General features: G+C 38.1%; 1 long non-coding RNA gene across 2 annotated transcripts; it reads left to right on the forward strand.

Moving 5' to 3' along the window:
- Nucleotides 1-8117: 8117 nt before the first annotated feature.
- On the forward strand, nt 8118-10453 carry LOC134637374 (uncharacterized). Of its 2 annotated transcripts, none has more exons than XR_010095108.1 (5): nt 8118-8586; nt 9346-9513; nt 9765-9881; nt 9979-10087; nt 10231-10453. It is a non-coding gene; the product is annotated as an uncharacterized LOC134637374 (long non-coding RNA). The 2 variants fall into 2 exon arrangements; XR_010095107.1 differs by having other exon boundaries at nt 9986-10087.
- Nucleotides 10454-21884: the final 11431 nt, after the last annotated feature.

Below are 21884 nucleotides of genomic sequence, written 5' to 3' on the forward strand. Positions count from 1 at the left end.
ATTTGAAAAGATGGGACAGAAATAGGTTTTTATCATCTCCAGAGAGTAGTCTATTATGTGCCTGGGCCTGGACAGCCTGTTAGTGTACCTGCCCTAAGCAACATTCAGAGCATACTGATATTATTACTTAATCAGATACAGAGAGACACTGGTGGGTGGAGATACTGGCTTGTTTTTCAGCACACCCTGAACCCAGAAAAAACATCGCAGATGACCTGAAGATAAATCAGTTCAGTTCAATTGTATTTTATTTTTATAGCAACAAATCACAACTACAGTCACGTCAGGTCACTTTATATTGTAAGGTAAAGACCTTACAATAATACAGAGAAAACCCCCATAATTAGATGATCCCCACGAGCAAGCACTTGGTGATGGTGGCAAGGAAAATCTCCCCTTCAAGAGGAAGAAATCTCCAACAGAACCAGACTCTGGGAGGGGCAGCTGTCTGCTGTGACTGGTTAGGAGTGAGGTCTCTGCACTAATCTACAATATTTTCAAAAAGTACACCTCAAAAAATAAGAAAACATTTTCTTTCACTTTATCTTCATGGACCAACACCAACCCTAACCAACCAGACACCAGGCTTCACAGTTCTCATTCAAATGGCATTTCCCTTTGGGATCAATAAAGATATTCTCATTCTTTTCATAACAGCTATATGAGGGCATCCAAAAGTATAAAAGTACTCCATGAGTAATAAAATAGAAAGAAAGAAAAAAAAACCAAGAGATTAAGTGCTGCAGATCTCTCTGGGCTGACCTCCAATATGTATAGTAAACTTAACAAATGGTTCTAAGGTAATGGTACACCCATTCCAAACTCCATGTTTTGTATTTTATTCCAAATTTTCTCATGGATCAAAGTTCAAGTACAATGCTATGGCAGAGTAGTGTGTCCAATTATGTGCAAGCTGCATGCAGTAGTACATAGTAATTTTTTTAAATACAGCTCAGAGCTTTTATACAGTAAAAACAAACTTTTGATGATTCAATTTCATCAAATGTCTCAGTGAACCTTGCCAACTGGCTGACATGCACAAAACCAAAACCCTGGAACTTTCTTCTCTAAATGGGATGAAATCATTAATGTGTTGTGTTGCCCATCATATGATTTCTGTTGCTCAACAACATCTTGAGCCTCGAATGCTCAGAGCATTCAATGTGAACACTGTTCTTTCATTTATAATTAATGTCCAAGTCAAACTCATTATTCCTTTTTCAGTTGCACTTTGCAGAGCACAAGGTTGTGTCCGTCCACGTCAGCTGCACACAGATGGACCATTCATGTGATACCCCTGCATCCCTCTGTGTTTCTGAATGCATTTAAAAACAAACTATAAATGACATCCACTTCATGCATGCCCTTAAAGATGTAGAAAGTTTGCACAGACTGTATATATATATATATATATATATATATATATATATATATATATATATATATATATATATATATATATATATTTTTTTTTTATCAAAGAAGAAAGGAAAGGCACAGTAATAGAAGTATCCAGCAGCATACAATTATCTTAATGTCCTTCCTTATAAAATAAGATATAACTAAATTAAAGAGAAGGGAAAAAAAAAAAGTAATAATACTGAAAGAAAACAAAAAAGAAAGGAAAACGTACAGTCTACGCACATACAGTCTATCTACATTAGCTTAGAAGCAGCATCAAAAAATCAAGTAAGGTGTGAGCTTTATTAACATTACATTTGTCTAATGAAGCCTTCAATAAAGAGACTTCATTTTTAAAAGCAGCAAAGATCGGAGTAATTTTCAAGAAGCGACATTTATGAATGAAGAATTTTGCGACTATAAATAGGTTGTTAATCCCAAATTCTATTTTCTTATTTTCTGTTTGTAGGCCAAATCTAATTACTTGAAAGGTTGGAGAAGGGCAGTCAATATTTTTAGAGGTTAACCAGTACTGAAAACCATCCCAAAAAGATCTGGTGCTTTCACATGAGTAGAAAAGGTGCTCTGTAGTCTCAATATCAGTGCTGCAAAATGTGCATGTGTTCGTATCTATATTGAATTTCTTGTGAAGATAGTCCTTGGACGGGTATATGGCATTTAAAACTTTAAAGTGAATTTCTTTTGCTTTTGGCGGAATTGGAAAGGAAAGATACTTGGTCAAAAACCTAAAATTATAGGTTTATAATACACAGACTGTATATTGTCTCCCTGATCAGAACTACCTGTCATACTGACAGTCCAGTTAAGTTTCAAGTGAGAAGGAACGTTTAACATGAAGTGTTTGTTACAGCAGCTCCAGCTCAGGAACATTAAGAACAGGATTTTTGCTTGTGTGTTCCATGTTACTACTGCTGAAATTCTCTTCACTGATAGATTAAACTGCAGTTGCACAGGCAAGGGAATGGGAACAGCAGGAGGCAGTGGACACAGCATGACACTTTAGCTGATGATGTGCAAAAAAGTGATTTAATTTAATAATAGTGGGAAGAGGGCTATGTTTCCAACATGATGTCTTGAAAACTGGAAAAAAATGTGAATTTATGAACTCATATGTATGGGAAATTTCAGCTTGAGGTTGAGATTTCTCAGTAAGCTCAGCAAGGATTTATGTCTGTCAAACTTTGTGTTAAAACACGCTGTCACCATAGCACTGCATAATACCAACAGAGATGTCTGAGCTCCTTTCAGTATCTCTAAGATTGAGCCCAGCTGTCTTACGTAGGAACCAGTTTGCCTCATTCTTTCAGTCACTGCCCGATAAATCAGGTGAGGACTGGAAAGTAGATGGACTGGTAAATCAAAAGCTTCGCCTTCTGGCTCAGCTCTCTCTTCACCGTGATGGTCAGGTAAGGCGTCTACATTACTGCTGACACCGCACCAGTCTCACGTGTCACCTTCCCATCATTAGTGAACGAGATCCTGAAGTTTTAAAATTCATCATTTGGGGCAACATCTCTTGGACAAACTAGAGGAAGCAGTCCATACTCAGCTGAGCTGGTAGATACAAGTAAAGTTGCTTATCATGTCAGTCATCCAGCAAATTCAATTAAATTTCAAGGATGAATTCCATTTTACCCAAAGACATCACCAACCATCTTACAAGCCAAATCAACAGCAATAAGCCAAAGCAATAATTACAGGAATCTATGAAGAAAAAAGAGAGAGAGCCTCCATTTGTCCAACTGTGGATTGAACATCTAACTTAGCAATGGTCCTTCACAGCTTCAGTTGTTGTTTTTTTTTTCTTTTTTATCTCTAGAATTGTCTCCAACCCCGCCACTCTGTGTAAAAATGGCACAATAACATATTGTGAGTGGGTGTAAGTGGGCATCTCTCCCGCCATTAGCAGCATTCACAGCGGCCACACTGAATGGAAAACCTTTGTAATTGAAACTGATCAGCCCTCAATTAGGTTTGGGATTTGGTGCTTTCCTCTGGTGCTTTTGGCAATTTCATGTGGGCAGCAGCATCTCCTCTGAAGTTTCCTGCTGCAGTTTTACTGTAGCTCTATGAGTAATGAGCCTGAAACACGAGCTATGAAAATCAATAAAGAGCTCCAGCTGTGAATGCTGACAGGTTTTTTTCTCTCTCTCTCCATTTAATTTAGTGAAAAGTCTCTCTGCTTTGATCAGCACTTTGAAATTCAACACAGGGAAAACAAAACAACCCCCCCCAATATCGCACATATTTGTAAGATACACATTGTAGATCTAATTCTTGCGTGACTTTTTACTTATGATTTATGACATCCTGACAAAGTAGCAGCAATACAGAGACAGTGACCAAATAGTTCAAAGTTACTGCAAACAAACTAAAACAGCTCAGCTACAGGCAACATGAAATGGCAATTTTGATTGTGTCCTGCTTCCTCAAGTGCACCGAAGTGAAACTGAATTGTGTGGATGACATGGATTAATTTAAATTATATGACAAAGTCTGATAATCTCCCCCAAGAAGTAAATCCCTCAGTTTTATGGATTAGTTTGAAGTTCATGTTAGGATAATGCTGGACTGAAGGGTTTCGTCATCACTTTTTTGCTGTTTTTCTTTATGCTTAGTTTATTTATGGATATTTTTTAAAATTTAACAGACCCCTAGATTCATAATTTCATTAAATTTTGTGGAATACTGAACAAGATTCTGGACGATAGTTTTCTTTGTTGTTTTAAAGCGATATCGGACAGTTCTATTGGCAAATTTTGATAACACCCATCTAGTGGCAATTACAGAACTACTATCTTCATAACATAGTGTCACTGGGTTCTACTGTTGCCTGGCAACAAGTAAAAGATTTTTATTTTAATCTCAGTGACCTTCTTGGTCGGGGGATTAGGTTGGTGAAATTCTGTATGTTTCTTTTTGTCAAAAATCCAAATTAAAAAAAAAGAGAAAAAAAGAAAGAAAATGACTTGATCTTCATAATAAACTAAAAAGAACTGTCTACATAGCCTCTGTGCTACAGTGCTGTATGGTAACTGTTTGTATTTTCTTTCTTTTTAATAACCCTCCTCACTACAAACTGGGAGCCAGTTGTAGAATTACTTTATGGTCAGTCACTCATTTTTGGTGACACCTCACTATTTTCAGAAAGCCTAAAAACAAGGACAAACAGACGAATATTGTCATCCCTTATGTAGCAGGTTTGGCTGTGTCTGAAGTACACTGGGATGTCATGCTTGGAGAAGACTCTTCTGAGTTTTTCTGAGAAACACTATACTACTCTATACGCTTTTTTTTTTTTTTTTTAATATACCACCAACACTGTATTCACTTACAGTTACTTATTCAGTCACTTTCATTTTAAAACTGCGTATATACTGTATATTCTGTGTATTTATTATCTCATTCTAATTGCCTGTTTATGCCCTGTCCTTATCTCTAACGTCATGCTGCTCTGTTGTATCTTAATTGCCCCGTTGGGGATAAATAAAGTCTCTCTGATTCTGAACACTCAGACAAAAACTGGTTCATCCTAAAGAGAAAACTTCCAAACACAAACTTAACAATGTGGTATAAGTTATGCAGAGCAGCGAGGAGTGTTCAGACCTCTATATTAGAGAAACCAAACAGCCTCTTCAGAAATTCATGGCACAGCAGTTGAACGAGACAAGACTCGGCTGTCCAACCCGCATCTAAAGGACAAAGGTCACTCGTTCGAGGATGCCAATGTTCACATTTTGGACAGAGAAGACAGATGGCTTCTTTCACTTGTATTTCAAACCATCTATGTCCACTGTGAACGACCATCTTTGAACAGAGTGGGTGGTTTACGATACCAATTGTCTGCCATCTATAATCCAGTTTTGAGATCCCTTCCCAGACACCTTAATGCTCACTCACATCCTGGGCCATCTGACCTCAGGAAATCACATGATAGGGTGGGGCTAGGTCTCACAATGGGTTCACCTGAAACCTTGGCTGATTGTGACTCACCAACACGTTCTCACTCCCAACTCGTCAAATGTGTGACGCATGGTCAGGCTCCCTCTGCTTCACTTATCGACGCGAAGGGTACCCCCCTGGCGTCGAGAATTGACGTGCGGGGTCCTCCTATTGAATATTATGCTGCTCCCTAATCGTTGTTTATCGACGACAAGAGATTTCCGCGGAAGAGCTTGTTGTTCGTATATTTATACATTTCCAAAATCACATTGTAGTGACGTGTACTGAACACAATATATTATATAATGTAAACAACTACCTGAGAAACAGCAGATACAGCAGATAAATTAATTATAGGCCATTACCTTTGTATCGTTTATTGCATTTATGGAGGGAGAGGTGTATGCTGGGTAATGGCACAGCTAGCGACCGGGTGACTTTATTCACCCGCTTCGGCTGTTATCAGTCCATACAATGGGCGTTATTAGCAGAAATCAGTCCCATAGATGTGGGCCATCCACCTGCTAGATTGTTCAGAAGCTTGTTATCATCCATCCAGATGGAGGATCACTGACAGGAGCGTGGAAGACTCCAGAATCCACTCTGGCTGGAATCCGGTGGATACAGCAGCGTTACAGGTAAGACCATTTAAACGGACAGCATTTATAGAAGGACTATTAAAAGTCAGCGAGTGTCAATAACGTTAATGTGCTTATGTTAGTAATACACCGAGTGCTAATATAACAGCTTTAAGATGCATTTGTAGATATTATTACGTGTTTTACCGTCTTTATGGTGCTAGCTTAAAGTTACGGTGTAAACGTTAGCTTATATTGTAGTAAAGCTGTTACTGTTTAAACGATGTTGGGACAGAAATATTAGCTTCTGTCATGACTGATGAAGTTACTAGTTAATAAAGTTTCCAGTAAAGTGATTAATCGCAGCCACAGATTGACAGTAAATATCTCGATTAGCTTCAATGCATCTGTAATAAATATGCGCAAGTTTCAGTGCTTCGTTTAAACTGTATGATACTTATACTGACCCAGGGTCAGTGTAAAATACAATCCTAGCTGTGTGAACAAAGCCTGGCTCCTTTAATAATCCTGCATGACAAACCTCAGGATGCAGGTTATTATGACTCTTTCCTGCTGGCACACCTGTCACACCTGAGAGTCAGCTAGAAACTTACAGTGACGTGGACATCATGCAAAGACTGCCAGACTCTGTAATACTGTAAATGATCAGTGACTCAGGTTAACACTAAACTTTAAACAGTACCTCTGTGTCTCTGTGTGTGCTGAACATCTAGGATTGAGTCAGGCTGCATCAGCTGAAATGTTATATGTAAATATCAATATTTTTGATTCAGGTGTGGGGATAATATGTAAGACTGCAGTGCAGATTAATCCCTGGCCAAAGGCATCATACTTAAATCAGACTACTGACCTAGCCACATCAGCCTTTTGTGAGGTCTGTTTAAAGTAGACTAAAAATGAATTCCAGGTTCCTGAGAGCACAGAAACACATGCTCATACATACAGCTGTAGCAAGCTTACATTAATTTTAAATAGATTTGTTACTCTGATGTCTGTCTCTCTGTTAGTCCTCTGACAGACTGGTACCTGTCCAGGTGTGCTCTGCCTATGACTACTGGGACAGGCTCTGGCTCCTGTAATAGAAATGTTCTATTATTCTCATTTAAAGTATTTAAGTGCTTATGCATATGCTTATTTGTGACACTGTTATAGACTGATCAGTGAAAGTTTCTAAAACTAGATGAACTTACTTCAGCATCAGCAGTTTGAGAAAACAACTCCCTTTACAGGTGCTGATAAGGCCAAGGGCACAAAACAGCGTAACCATTGATCCGTTAGGTTTCATAGCGAGGCGTGTGAAGTGTGGTATGATCAGTTTGTAACTTCCTCTTCCTTGGAATGCATAAAGATGTAGGAGCACGACTTCTGTGGCAGAGCTGGCATGATTGTGAACTGTGATGTTTGATGTGTGTTGGCTCTCCTGCGCGCAGTAATAAATAGCTTGATCACAGCTCTTTCTGTGTTGCAGACTTTACAAAATTCCACGAGACCCCCCCTGTGAACATGAATTGAATATTCAGAAGAAAATGAATGGATAGACTGACATTTGTTTAAATACTTCTAGAAATCTGAGCTGTTGGTGTGGTAATAATATTAGAGCTAGCAATCTTTCTTACTGAATCTCTACTGTGAGTCATGTTACCTGAGATTAATTCTATGTTTACCTGACAGCCTGGACACATGTGCTGTGTGAAGGATGTAAATCAAATCAGATCTTAACTGCTTACATTTAAGGAGCCTGTTCATATTTAATTGTAATATGAACCAATGATTTTTTGATTGCTGATTCCAAGAGAGTCTTTGTGGAAAGCCTGTTTGGCTTTTTGTCATTTTAATTCTCTTTTCCATTTTCCAGAACAGTTCTCCACAGTCACTGTGCACATGGGTCAGTGGGACCAAGCAGCACTCTGCTAATGTGAGACTCTGACCAGCAACATCCAGCAAGACCCAGACAGTGTTTTCTATCTCCCAGCTGGAGTTTCTTTGTTTGTCTGTGACTGGAGAGTTATAATTTTGTTGAAGCTGGAGGAACAGCCTCACACTTGCAGAGGTAAGTCAGTTTATAGAGATCCCTCCCACCCTGGCTTTTATGTGCTAGATTTCTTATCTGAAACAGTAACATTTCAGTGACTGCTGCTTATACCACATGTTAATACACGCTACTGATCCCTGATGGGAGAATCATCACCTCTGCCAACAAAGAAGCCTGGTGGATATTTGTTTACAGTCTGATGATGGGACATCATGCTCTGCATCTTCAAAGTTTGTCTCTTGATTATTATTCATACACAGTAATGTGAATTATGCTTATATCTAGTATAACTGGACCAACCTGGTGCTCTTCATTTATGGAGGCTGTTTGAGTCTGAATGTTGGATGTTGTGTATCTCTTGTTCTCTGGGCTTTGTTGTCCTCAGTCTTTTTGCAGAATCAGAAAACAAAACCAGGATGACCATAAATGTTTCTTCTCCAGTTGGACGATGATAAGACCGTGACACGGGATGCCACCTTTAGTCTTGTGATGAAGCAAAGCTCAGGACGAAGTGTGATTAAATGGTACCCACATGTGTGCTGCTGAGAAGGATGTACAGGGGCACCTGCAGCCAAATCCAAGCCTCCTCAGGTTAGTTGTAGTTGCAGAATGCTATAGGACTGAGACAGCTGAGGCATTAAATGTTTGATTAAACGGATGAAAAAGTTTCTTCCCTGTAATTATCACTTTTTGAAATCTTTAGCAACTTCAAGTCTGTCAGCGTGCTGAGGTCACAGAAACATGATAAGAAGCTTGACTTCAGAGTGTTGTTTACAGTTTTCTGTCATCAATTATCTCCCCTGAAGTTTATCACTATTACCCAAGCAGTAAGTCCACAATACTGTAATGATGATTCTGACTTTGGTCACGGTTGCATAATATTTTAATAATATACAATTATTTTTTGTAATTCATATTTTTTCTGTTAATCAAAAATTTACTTTGTGAAATTTGTATTAGAGAATGCAGAATGTGACAATATATTTTTGTTCAATATTTAGTTTCTTTCAGTTGCAATTGTTAAATAATGTGTACATATACATATATATATATATATATATATATATATATATATATATATATATATATATATATATGTTCTAATTTAGCAAACTAATTTATCAAATATATATATACATATATCTGTATTAGTTTTAATACATTAATTTGACACCTGTATTGAAAATACCATATTGTATTCATACAGAATCAGTTTGGTATCATTGTGTCTGTTCACTGATTGCTGAAACTAAGAGCTACTTTGATTTTTAGATCTAAAGTATCCAAAGTTGAGCTCTAATGTTTCTTCACCCTTGTGTGTGTGATATGTGATTTCCTACATGCTGGCAGAGCACAGCGGCAGTTTGTGCTCACAGATGGTGACGGTGTGGAGAGACGGTGGTGTTTCATCAGAAGCAGAAGAACTAGCAGAGTCACCAAGGGCACGAGTCCATCTCACCACCTTGACTTGCTGACTGATGCTCGTCTGCACTGCACAGAGGAAATCAACTGATCGAGGTTTGTCCAGTGACGTGTTATGAAATGTATATTTATTTTATGCTTAAAGATATGTTTTTCTTGACAGAGGGGCTCTGCAGAGGTTAGACAAAGCAGAGAAAACATGTGCTTTACATTTTACTGTGATTTACTGGGACATTTGTTGCCTGATGTTTAGCAGGAATGGAGTAATGGAATCAAAGGGAGATGTTTTTGATGTTTTTGAAATGTGAGTAAATCTTCGGTATTATTTATTTGCTTGGTTATTTTAGGAGTGTTTCTGGGTGAGGGAGAGAGGAGTCATCATCCAGGTAAAGTGACGTGGATCAGTGGACACACTTGTCTCCCCTTTAAAGGAGATAGAGAGACAATCCGAGTCATCCCTAAATGTTAGTGCTTTCAAATACACAAACATTTCTAAAGGACAAAAACGAACATCCAACTTTGACTGTAATACAATTAAATCTTTGCATGTGTGTTTTCAAGCTCTTAGATGGGCAGGATATCAGTCTTGGACTGTCTAACCTGCCGGAGCAGCACTGAATGACCACCACACATGAGCATGTTCCTGCAACATTCAGCAGCTTTGCTTTTGGTAAGTAGAGTTACCTAACATACAGTAACTATAAACACATGATATCCATTTCTAACGGCCTGGTTACTTCCTGTCAGTTTTTTTAGAAACCATGTGGTCACCTGACCTAACACTGTTTCTTCTTCTTCCCCTTAATGTTGAAGTGTCAAATGTCCAACAGCTGGAGAGGAAACTAAACCAGTACTGGGCTGTTTCACCAACACGTGCCAGATGCTGTTCCTTCATGGTGACATCAACAGAGACAGCCCCGCCCACCTAATGATCTCGCCATTGATCATGATGATTATAGTGATGACAGCGAGCGGAACTAAGACTGTAAAAATCCATGACCAGAATGTTTATATGCTTTCTAATTATTAATGAATACTGAGAGCCTCTTTCTGTGTTTTGTCTGTTTTGTGTTGGTTTTTTTTACCTCATTTGTTACTAACAAAGTTCACCAAACTCACACAGTTTACATTCTGTATGTTTCCATCTTTACCAGCCACACTCTGCCTGCATTTAGAAAACAAACCTTAGAAATCGTCGTTTTTCTCTTTTGTAATTTTGTAATTCAGTGAATATACTGCGCTGCTTCCTTTTATTGCGTCACACATTGCTTTAAGTTTTTCAGTGTTCAGTTATTTTTTACTGCTGTTTGAATTCTCTGCATGTTTGACCCTGTAGACTGTTTAATGGACTGCTTGTCTTCCTGTTTGTAACCGCCGCCTGTTTTTGACTAAAGATTTGGATTTCTGACTTTAACACAGCCTCTACGTGTCCTCCCTTTGTGTCCTCTTCCTCTGTGAATGTGTTGCATGTGTCACAGATTCATTTTATTAACAGCTTTCACACAGTGAATTGCATCAGCATTCATTCACAGCACATTTCAGAAGGATTCAGATTAATACAGTGATCTTACAGTCAGAATTATCCTGACAGACTCCAACTGTAAATTATCTTTCATCAGGTCAATTTTAAAGTTCAGTATTTCAAAGCAGGCATTATGAAGAATCATACTGGCATTAGGACTGTAACAATATGTACTAACAAAGTCAAAGTTTTTTATTATGCTAGAATATTGGAAGACAATCAGCTTTCAGTGTTTTCTGCATATTAATTATACTGACACAGAGACAGTGACCCTAACTGTACAGAAGTACTAAACAACTGACAAACATTATTGGCCTGAGCCGTCATGCACAGTGAGTCTGATCCTGTGCTGTGAGAGTCTGGCAAGCAAGTTTCTGGTCAATAATATCACAATGTTGATCTTTTTTTCAATATTCCTTCTCTTTTACAACATAAATTGTGATCAAAGCTACTTATGTTCACAGCATGTAATAATAGTGACAGTCCAGGGCATTGTGGTCTGTTGAGCTAGGGTTAGGGTTAGCAATTCAGACATATGTAATCAATCTTTTGCTGGATATAAAAAACACCTAGGAATTCATATTATAATTTGATTTTCATGAAATATTCATATTTAGTATCAGTCATTTTATATTATAACCACATATCCACCCAGGCTCATGGTGGGGCAGGGCTCTGTCCTGGGATGCTTGAGTGAAAGGTAATGTACAGCCTGACCAGGTATCCAGTCTGTCAGAAATGCTTTCAATATTTGGTTCTAAAACATGAGTGAAAACAAAAATCCAACTAGGATTTTTGCACATGATGGATGAAGTCTGTCTTTGACTGTATTGTCCAGCTGATCCATCAAACCCCCAGCAGGTGAACCTTATCATGACATAACACAGTAACAATGTAAAAAATTAAACAGCAACAGTCTAAATGTAAAGTGCATTATAAACTCCTCTTCAATAAATTATTTGAAGTGAGTCCTTCAGGACTGTAAAACGTGAACTACAGAACCCAGAGTCTTCATCATTAAATCTCTGGTTGCTTCATTTTTCTATCCTATATCAGACACTTTAAAGGTTTTAGTAAAGTTGCATTCTCATGGTGAGGCAAAGTGCTTTATGTGTGTGTGCGTGTGTGTCATGAACGGCTGTAAAAGCCCTTTAATTACAGAACAAAGCGGGTTTGAGTTCGAGTTACGGCAGACTGGCGCTACTTCTAAACGGAACGCAGGCTTCCTACGGCGGACAGCTAACAACAGGAATCGGACGCGCGGTCCACTCTAGTCCACAGCAACCACCATAGCAACAGCCTAGCATGACTTTAAAAACATATTCTGTATATATGTCTATAACTGTCTATAACTATCAAAAACGTGAAATGATTTGTAAAGCATGAAAGTGTTACAGCTGCAGAGATATGGCGGTATCTTTGGAAGCTGTTTGCATAGCTAATAATATACGATGTAACCATGGAGACAGTCAGTCACGTGAGCTAGCGGTGCACGTTTACTACAGTGATTAAGGTGATTGTGTGCACAGCGTCCACACGCTGCACAGGGTAAAGACATTACTTCAGTATTGTTTTATATTTATATATATTTGTCTTGTGTTGACCATCACCTCAGGTTCACCATTACAGTTTCAGCATACAGATGCACACTGTCTAAATGTGAACACATTAAAAAAAATCATGTCTCATAAATAAGCACAGCTGTTCATGTTTGTCATTATAGTTTTATTTGTAAGAAAATTGTGAACTTCAAATTGTTTATCAAGTCAAAGAACATTTGACAAGTCTGAGTCATTCCTTTGCCCTGTGAGAGCTGGAATAAATATATATCCTGACAATTACAGTTGAAACAGTAGAGACAGGTAGAAATGGGATCAGATTAATCTTTGCTTAGTCAGATACCTCCTGTGTTCAGTCCATCATATTAAAAAACAAACAATAGCACCAATTTCCAAATTGTAGTCAAGCAGCCCAGTCTCATAAATAGGTAACAGAAATGTCTCTATTGTAGACGTGTACAGTCTAGTGTAAGCATTAAAAGACCATAAAGGAAACACTACTATTTATGTGAAACTAATTGTAATAAAATATGAGCAGGTGCTTTATAGATTTAAAAGAAAGAATCTGAAAACAAGACTTTTTTGGTCTAAGTGGTCAAAGTAGAAAACAGAACTGATGTTCAAGAACAAACCGTAGCTGCACTGATATTACACATCTCCATTGTTGTGGTGAACAGACATGTTGCTTTTAAAACCACATGCAGTATGTGACCATGACTGTCCACTGAGACCATGAACGCCACTTCGCTGAAGTCTTCTTCTTCTTCTTTTTCTTCTTCTTGCCATCAAAATGGAAGCAGAAAGAGCATGAGCTGCTTTGATCTACTGAAAGGAAAAATAACATATGAGCTGAAACCATTAAGATAGAAACAATCGTTCAATGCAGTGTCTCACGTAGCTTAGACTGTTACAACTGTTGATACAAGCTCAGTACAGTTAACACAGTGTCAGGGAACTCCAGTGTGGGAACTAGTGGCTTTAGGTTTGTAGTCATTTAACTTTCATACATTTATTCATTTAATTCAGGAGGAAGAAATGTTAGGTTGGTGCAGGCTGGTTACATGCATTTGGTCCCATGCTGTCTTTAACCAAATGACTTGGTTCACTTTATGGCTGGGCTGTATGTGGGCTTATATAATGTTATTTGGGCAGGAGTACCTGTCCTCTATTAGGCTTAGAACGTTTCTCCATAAGCAGAGCTTCTAACTCTTATAGCTTCTAGCACATCTGTAGCTGTGCAGGCTGACAGGTTTTTGGTGGCTCTTTTTACCCCTACTGGTTGTGAGTGTGTAAATAGCCCCACTAGTTCTTTTGGGTTGCAGTTAACTTGGGAGAAAGGGGTGGGTCTCCCAGGACTAGATAAATAAAAATGATCTGCGATACATAAATTTCATAATGCATGAATATATCTCTATCAATTAAACCTGGCCTGAGGGCTGCCATTTTTTACATTCAGTTCTTTCTCTTAGAAATGCTGGATCTAAATAATGAATGTGTTACAGTCAAACTGACACTGGTCAGTGTAAATGGCTCATTGGGACATAGAAACCTTTAAATTAAATACCATCACCTGATATCGAGTGTCAAACAATATCAAAGCTGTAAAAGCTGTTTACAGTCAGAATTTATAAAACTATGATTGTAAATAAATTCAAACAAGGGAGCTTTTCTCTTTGTGCTGAATATCAACACTGTGACTTCTTAGACTGTAAGCTTTACATCAGCACAGTTGTAGAAGCCGTCACTCCAAATGTCTTTTGATAACAAGAAAAAAATACCTTGTCAGTACACGACCTGAAGTTCTTCTCCAAAGATCTTCTGCCATCGGCTTTGTCTGCTGGTTTGAAGACAATAAACCACAAAAAAGATGATTTAGTCACTTTGTCTGCATCATGCAGCTCGAATGTGTCGTGCAACGATGTTAAATAGCCGTCGTTATCCCTCTGCTGTGTCAGTAGGATTGTACTGTACAGCATCTCATTGATATGTGAGGAATGCTAATGTAACACGATAACAGACGTCTGGACTTACATCATTAAAATATAACGGGCAGGAAATATTTAGATATTTAGATATTTAGGTTTCTAAATATAATAATAGGTTTCTTTACTGAACATATCCAGCTGCAGCTCCACTGTGATCCTGAACTGGATAAGCACTTAAGAAAATGTGTCAATAAATGCACATACATCAGCTTACTATATTTATCCAAACAGACGGGACTTCACTGAGTTAGAGACTTTAACACTCTCTTCTATGTAAGAATGTCTCGTGCTGATGGACCTGCAAACTTGACAACAAAGGTTTTTCAGACTACATGTAGCTGTCCTCTATGTCAGCTAACACATTTACATTCATGTCACACTTATTTCTGCTTTCCCATTTTTATCATTATTACTTACATTTTGATTGGATACCTTGAGTTTGTAAATGATCAGATTACATAATTGGAATACAATTCAATATAATTCATGTATCCAATTCAAGGTCGCGGGAGGATGAAGCCTATCCCAGCTGATACAGGACAAAGACAGGCTGCCAGTTATCGCAGGGCTAAGACAATACGTGTAACAGAAAATCCACTTAAATGTTTGATATTTCTAATAATAATTATAATTATGACTATTATTTGAAATATTATTTAAAGGTTTCTCTATAAATACATTTTGATTTTTTTATAACCCCTAGAATATAAACCTGAGCTGTTTCAGATTCTGACCTCTGACCTTAGTGACCAGGCTGTGTCCTCACTGCAGCTCCCTCTTGGAAGTACGTCTGCTTCTTGTCTTCCCCCAGTGATGACCACCTGCCCTTAATATCACGTACTGTACCTGAGGAACAAAAAAGGACAAACACTTGCCTTCATTTAAGAAGTACATTCATACAGAGATAATCTATGGAAACACACTAGTTCACCCTTTGGGAGGAATCAGTTCCTGTGAAACATTTCTGTAAATCAACATCGTGGAGAATGAAATGAGTTCTTCAGGTGACTCAGCAGTCCCACACTGACAAATGAAACTTCTGTGGAAGAAGAATCTGGATTTTTTTGATTTCCAATCAGGTTAAACTATTAAGGATTAAGCAACAGTGCTCATCTTTGCTCTTCTGAAATCTGTGTTAAACAACAACTAACATAAATTAGTAACAAAAATACAGCTGAGTAGAGGCTTTACAAACCACCAGCAGCCATAACGCTAAATTTTAATCTTCAAATGTTTCTGAGCCGTCTTCAACCTGCTTTTAACACAGAAAAGTCCCACAGTCAATGCAGCCTGACTCAATCCTAGATGTTCAGCACACACAGAGACACAGAGGGACTGTTTAAAGTTTAGTGTTAACCTGAGTCACTGATCATTTACAGTATTACAGAGTCTGGCAGTCTTTGCATGATGTCCACGTCACTGTAAGTTTCTAGCTGACTCTCAGGTGTGACAGGTGTGCCAGCAGGAAAGAGTAATAAGAACCTGCATCCTGAGGTTTGTCATGCAGGATTAAAAGAGCCAGGCTTTGTTCACACAGCTAGGATTGTATTTTACACTGACCCTGGGTCAGTATAAGTATCATACAGTTTAAACGAAGCACTGAAACTTGCACATATTTATTACAGATGCATTGAAGCTAATCGAGATATTTACTGTCAATCTGTGGCTGCGATTAATCACTTTACTGGAAACTTTATTAACTAGTAACTTCATCAGTCATGACAGAAGCTAATATTTCTGTCCCAACATCGTTTAAACAGTAACAGCTTTACTACAATATAAGCTAACGTTTACACCGTAACTTTAAGCTAGCACCATAAAGACGGTAAAACACGTAATAATATCTACAAATGCATCTTACAGCTGTTATATTAGCACTCGGTGTATTACTAACATAACCACATTAACATTATTGACACTCGCTGACTTTTAATAGTCCTTCTATAAATGCTGTCCGTTTAAATGGTCTTACCTGTAACACTGCTGTATCCACCGGATTCCAGCCAGAGTGGATTCTGGAGTCTTCCACGCTCCTGTCAGTGATCCTCCATCTGGATGGATGATAACAAGCTTCTGAACAATCTAGCAGGTGGATGGCCCACATCTATGGGACTGATTTCTGCTAATAACGCCCATTGTATGGACTGATAACAGCCGAAGCGGGTGAATAAAGTCACCCGGTCGCTAGCTGTGCCATTACCCAGCATACACCTCTCCCTCCATAAATGCAATAAACGATACAAAAGTAATGGCCTATAATTAATTTATCTGCTGTATCTGCTGTTTCTCAGGTAGTTGTTTACATTATATAATATATTGTGTTCAGTACACGTCACTACAATGTGATTTTGGAAATATATAAATATACGGACAACAGGCTCTTCCGCGGAAATCTCTTGTCGTCGATAAACAACGATTAGGGATCAGTATAGTATTCAATAGGAGGACCCCGCACGTCAATTCTCGACGCCAGGGGGGTACCCTTCGCGTCGATAAGTGAAGCAGAGGGAGCCTGACCATGCGTCACACATTTGACGAGTTGGGAGTGAGAACGTGTTGGACTCACACCCTGGCTCGTGTGATTAGTCAAAGGAACTATGGCGTATCCACAACCCTCTTAGGGACACTCCCAATAGGGCTTAAAAATCTGGGACTCCACCAGTTGCTCTCAGAAATGAAGAAGCTTCTCGGATGAGAGGTGAAAGGTCTTCAAGAAACTAAAAGAAGTCCACAGGCTTTTCTTTCCAAGCTCCTTAGTTCTTACCTGATGCTTCTCTGTGTGAAACCATTAGTGTCTGAGAAAAAACGTACAGGATGTCCATGTCAGCTGTATGTCAGTCCTTAGTCATCTTCAAAGCACAACTTCTTGAACTGGCAATACCACACAGTATGTAATTTATCAGATAATTCCATTAAACATGCTCCAAATGGCACTAGAAGCAAAAGTAATGTAGCAGAATGAATATAGTATTTCAATACTGTTTGTTTTGTTTGTTTGGTTTTTTTTCAATCCCGCTATTAGCCAATCACATTAAATGGCGCTGTTATAAATAGTTGCTGCTATTTGAGCATTCCTGACTCGCTCACCTGTTGCTATCTGCATCCGGGCCTTGGGTCACCTGACTTCCACAGCTGTTACAGAGATCACCTGCGGATTATTTCCCTAAAGCCTTCCCTCAGTTGCTGGTATGCATTTATCCTGTGCCATACGTTTTTATTTTATTTATTTATTTTATTTGTTCATTTCAGGCACAACAAAAATACATATATTGAACATAAAGTGCACAAAACTTGGTAGTAAACGAGTGTGTTCATAAGTTGTTGCTGCAGGCGCATCCTATTGGTCGCTTCATTTACAAATTATAGATTTGTTATGATTTCAGCCTCGTTTTCAGCCCTTAATTGTATGATGCATTACAGGAAGTGTGGGCCTTAGTGGGCATGACGCCATCTGCTCTAAATTGAAGGTTTAATTTTGTGTTTTTATATTTGGTTTCTGAATGTTTGATTTCTAGTAGAGATGTGTTGGTCACGAACGAAACGACTCTTAGAGCCGGATCTTTGACGTGAACGACGCGAGCCGCGTTCCCCCCCCCCCCCCCCCCCTTTCTCTCACCCTCTCTCTCGCACTTTTTTTCCGCTTCACGCTGCACGTGAGCCTTGTGCTTGCGCTGAGCAGAGGGGGGAGGGGCGGTAGTTACACTCTCAGTAGCACAGGAACAGAGCGGAGGGACAACAACGTCACATTAGAAAGGTATAGTAATCATCCACAACTATTTTCAGTTGCAGATGATAAAGGATTCAGTAAGTTTATTCATGCATTTAAATATTTAAAAGCTGAAATGTAAATAGTTGGTTTTTGTATTATATAATTTATTTATTACATTTTACGTGGAGTGAATAAATAAAAGTATATATATGGTGGCCTCTAGAGACAAAGCACGTACAAACTCCAAAACACATGCAAATTCCAAAACACGTACAAATTCCGAATCACATACAAATTCCAAACCATGTGAAACCTCAAAGCGAACAATAAATGAAGAAGCAATTCATGCCTTCAATTTCGATTTAGCACAACATGATTGGAGCTCGGTGTAAGAAGAGTCAGATGTGGACAAGGCTTATGACAATTTCCTAGATATTTTCACTATGTTGTACAATAAACATTGTCCTGTAAACGAACACAAGACAAAGAAAAAAAAGATAAAAAGTCCTTGGCTCACAAAAGGAATTATCAATGCTTGCAAAAAGAAAAACAATCTGTATAAACAGTTCATCAAAGTAAAAACAAAAGAAGTGGAACAAAGATATAAAGCATATAGAAATAAATTGACTGATATTATAAGAACGAATAAACAACTTTATTATAGAAGAAGATTATATGAAAATAAAAACAATATAAAAGGAACTTGGGATGTGTTAAATAAACTAATTAAACAAGGATCTTCTGGAACATCATATCCTGAATATTTCATTGATGCAAATGGTGAAAATCACAACATGAGTAACATTGTTGAAGGGTTCAATAAATTTTTTATAAATGTTGGCCCTGAACTAGCAGCGGACATCCCGTGTCAAAAAAATGAAAATATCAGTAATATAAAATCAAATCCCTTTTCACTGTTCCTCTCAGCTACTAATGAGCAAGAAGTAATAAATATCACATTAAAATGTAAAAGTAAGTCTTCAATGGATTATCATGACATAATTATGTCTGTAGTTAAACAGGTTATTCTGAATATTGCTAGTCCCTTAACATATGTCTGTAATTTATCATTTCAGTCCGGTTGTTTTCCAAAAAAAATGAAAATTGCAAAAGTAATACCACTATACAAAAGTAATGACAAACACAGTTTTACTAATTATAGGCCTATTTCTCTACTGCCTCAATTCTCAAAAATTTTAGAAAAACTTTTTAATTCAAGATTAGAAAAATTCCTTGAAAAAAATCAAATAATAAATGTTGGTCAGTATGGTTTCAGAACGCAAAGAACCACTTCAATGGCGATAATTGAGGCAGTAGAAGAAATTACTAACGCACTGGATAAAAATAAATATGCAGTTGGTATTTTTGTTGATCTTAAAAAGGCCTTGGACACAATCAATCACTCAATTTTATTGGATAAATTGGAAAGATATGGTATTCGAGGGAAAGCTGGTAACTGGTTAAAAAGTTACCTAACGGGTCGGGAACAATATGTTAGCATAGGGCATTACTATTCAGAGAAACTTGGTATTACATGTGGTGTTCCCCAAGGGTCAGTGTTGGGACCAAAACTTTTCAATGTATACATAAATGATATTTTTGATGTTTCTCAAGTACTTAAACTCATACTGTTCGCAGATGACACCAACATATTTTTCAGTAGCGATGATTATACTGATCTTGTAATGACCGTAAACAGGGAGCTAAAATTAATAAAAAAATGGATGGATATAAATAGACTATCATTAAATATAAATAAAACTAAAGCAATGTTTTTTGGTAATTTAAAATATAATATAGAATTACCAATTATCATTGAAGGTGTACCAATTGATAATGTGAGTGAAAACAAATTTTTGGGAGTCGTAATTGATAACAAAATTTCATGGAAACCCCACGTCAGACACATAAAAACCAAAATTTCAAGAAGCCTCGCAGTTTTGAACAAAGTGAAACCATACCTTGATAAAGATGCACTTCGTACTCTGTACTGTACCCTGGTTCTTCCATATTTTACATATTGTGTGGAAGTGTGGGGAAACACATATAAAAATACAACTAATTCATTAGTCACAGTACAGAAACGAGCACTGCGTATTATTCACAAGGCTGGTTATCTAGATCATACTCATAAACTCTTTCTTCAGGCAAAGTTACTCAAATTCCAGGATCTGGTTAATTACAATACATCCATAATCTTATACAAAGCTTTTAATAAACTTCTACCTGCAAATTTACAAACTATATTTGAAATTCGAGAAGGGGTTTATAATGTGAGAGGCTTCGGAGAATTCAAATTACCCAGAACTCGAACAACCCGTAAAGGTTTTTGTGTGTCTGTATGTGGTGTGAAAATCTGGAACAGTCTGAGTTTACAACTGAAACAATGCAAAAATATTCATAGATTTAAATTCCTCTACAAACAGTTGGTTTGGTCACAGTATACTCAATGATGGTTTTAGTGTGCTCTGTAATGTCTGTTCTCTTACCATTGCTGGTATGGATTCCAAAAAAAAAAAAAAAGTGTGTGCGTATGTATGTACATGTGTGTGTAGATATATATGTATGTAATTGCCTGTTACCTGTGGTAACGCAATTTATAATTAATATATTCTGTATTCAGTTATGAAGGTTCTATTTGCTGTTTGCGAGCTGCCGTTGAGATGCTTGCACATGCACATGCACATGCCCGGGGCTGTTAATGGGTTTGTTTGGTTTGCAACGATGGGCGTAGCTGCGGGAAGTTTATTGTTTTTGTTGATGAGTGATATAGGGGTGGGATTTAATAAGTTTTCTTCGTCCCACTCCTTTTCAGGCAAATTTTGTTTTTTGTTTTGTGCACTTTATGTTCAATATATGTATTTTTGTTGTGCCTGAAATGAACAAATAAAAAAACAAAACAAAAAAACTCCAAAATGCGTACAAACTCCAAAACACAACGGCAGTGCTCCAGGATGCTATGGGCAGTGTTGAGCTTTTGTTACCTAGTGGCTACACAAGCCAGGAAGTACCAAAGATCGGATTTGGTGTGTGGTAGTAACAGGTAAATGAACTTTTTTTTTTTTTTTTTTTTTTTAATTATTTGAACATATATATGAGTACTTGTGTATAAATACACAAACAATACACATATGCTTTCAGTTGTGTAATTTAAGTGATCTAGGTAGCTCTGCTAGCGTTAACTGAACTTCCAAAACAATGTGCTTTGGAGTTTGTACGTGCTTTGTCTCTAGAGGCCAACCTATATATTTATATATAAACATCTATAAATAAAACCACATTTTTTACATTAGTAATTCCATCCATCCATCCATCCATCTTCATCCGCTTTATCCGGGGCCGGGTCGCGGGGGCAGCAGCCTAAGCAGAGAAGCCCAGACCTCCCTCTCCCCAGCCACCTCCTCTAGCTTATCCGGGGGAACACCAAGGCGTTCCCAGGCCAGCCGAGAGATATAATCTCTCCAGCGTGTCCTGGGTCTGCCCCGGGGCCTCCTCCCGGTGGGACATGCCCGGAACACCTCACCCAGGAGGCGCCCAGGAGGCATCCTTGTCAGATGCCCGAACCATCTCAACTGACTCCTTTCGATGTGGAGGAGCAGCGGCTCTACTCTGAGCCCCTCCCGGATGGCCGAACTTCTCACCCTATCTCTAAGGGAGAGGCCAGCCACCCTTCGGAGGAAGCTCATTTCTGC

Source organism: Pelmatolapia mariae, linkage group LG10_11, assembly GCF_036321145.2.
Source record: "Pelmatolapia mariae isolate MD_Pm_ZW linkage group LG10_11, Pm_UMD_F_2, whole genome shotgun sequence".
In the NCBI taxonomy this organism is placed as follows: Eukaryota; Metazoa; Chordata; class Actinopteri; order Cichliformes; family Cichlidae; genus Pelmatolapia; species Pelmatolapia mariae.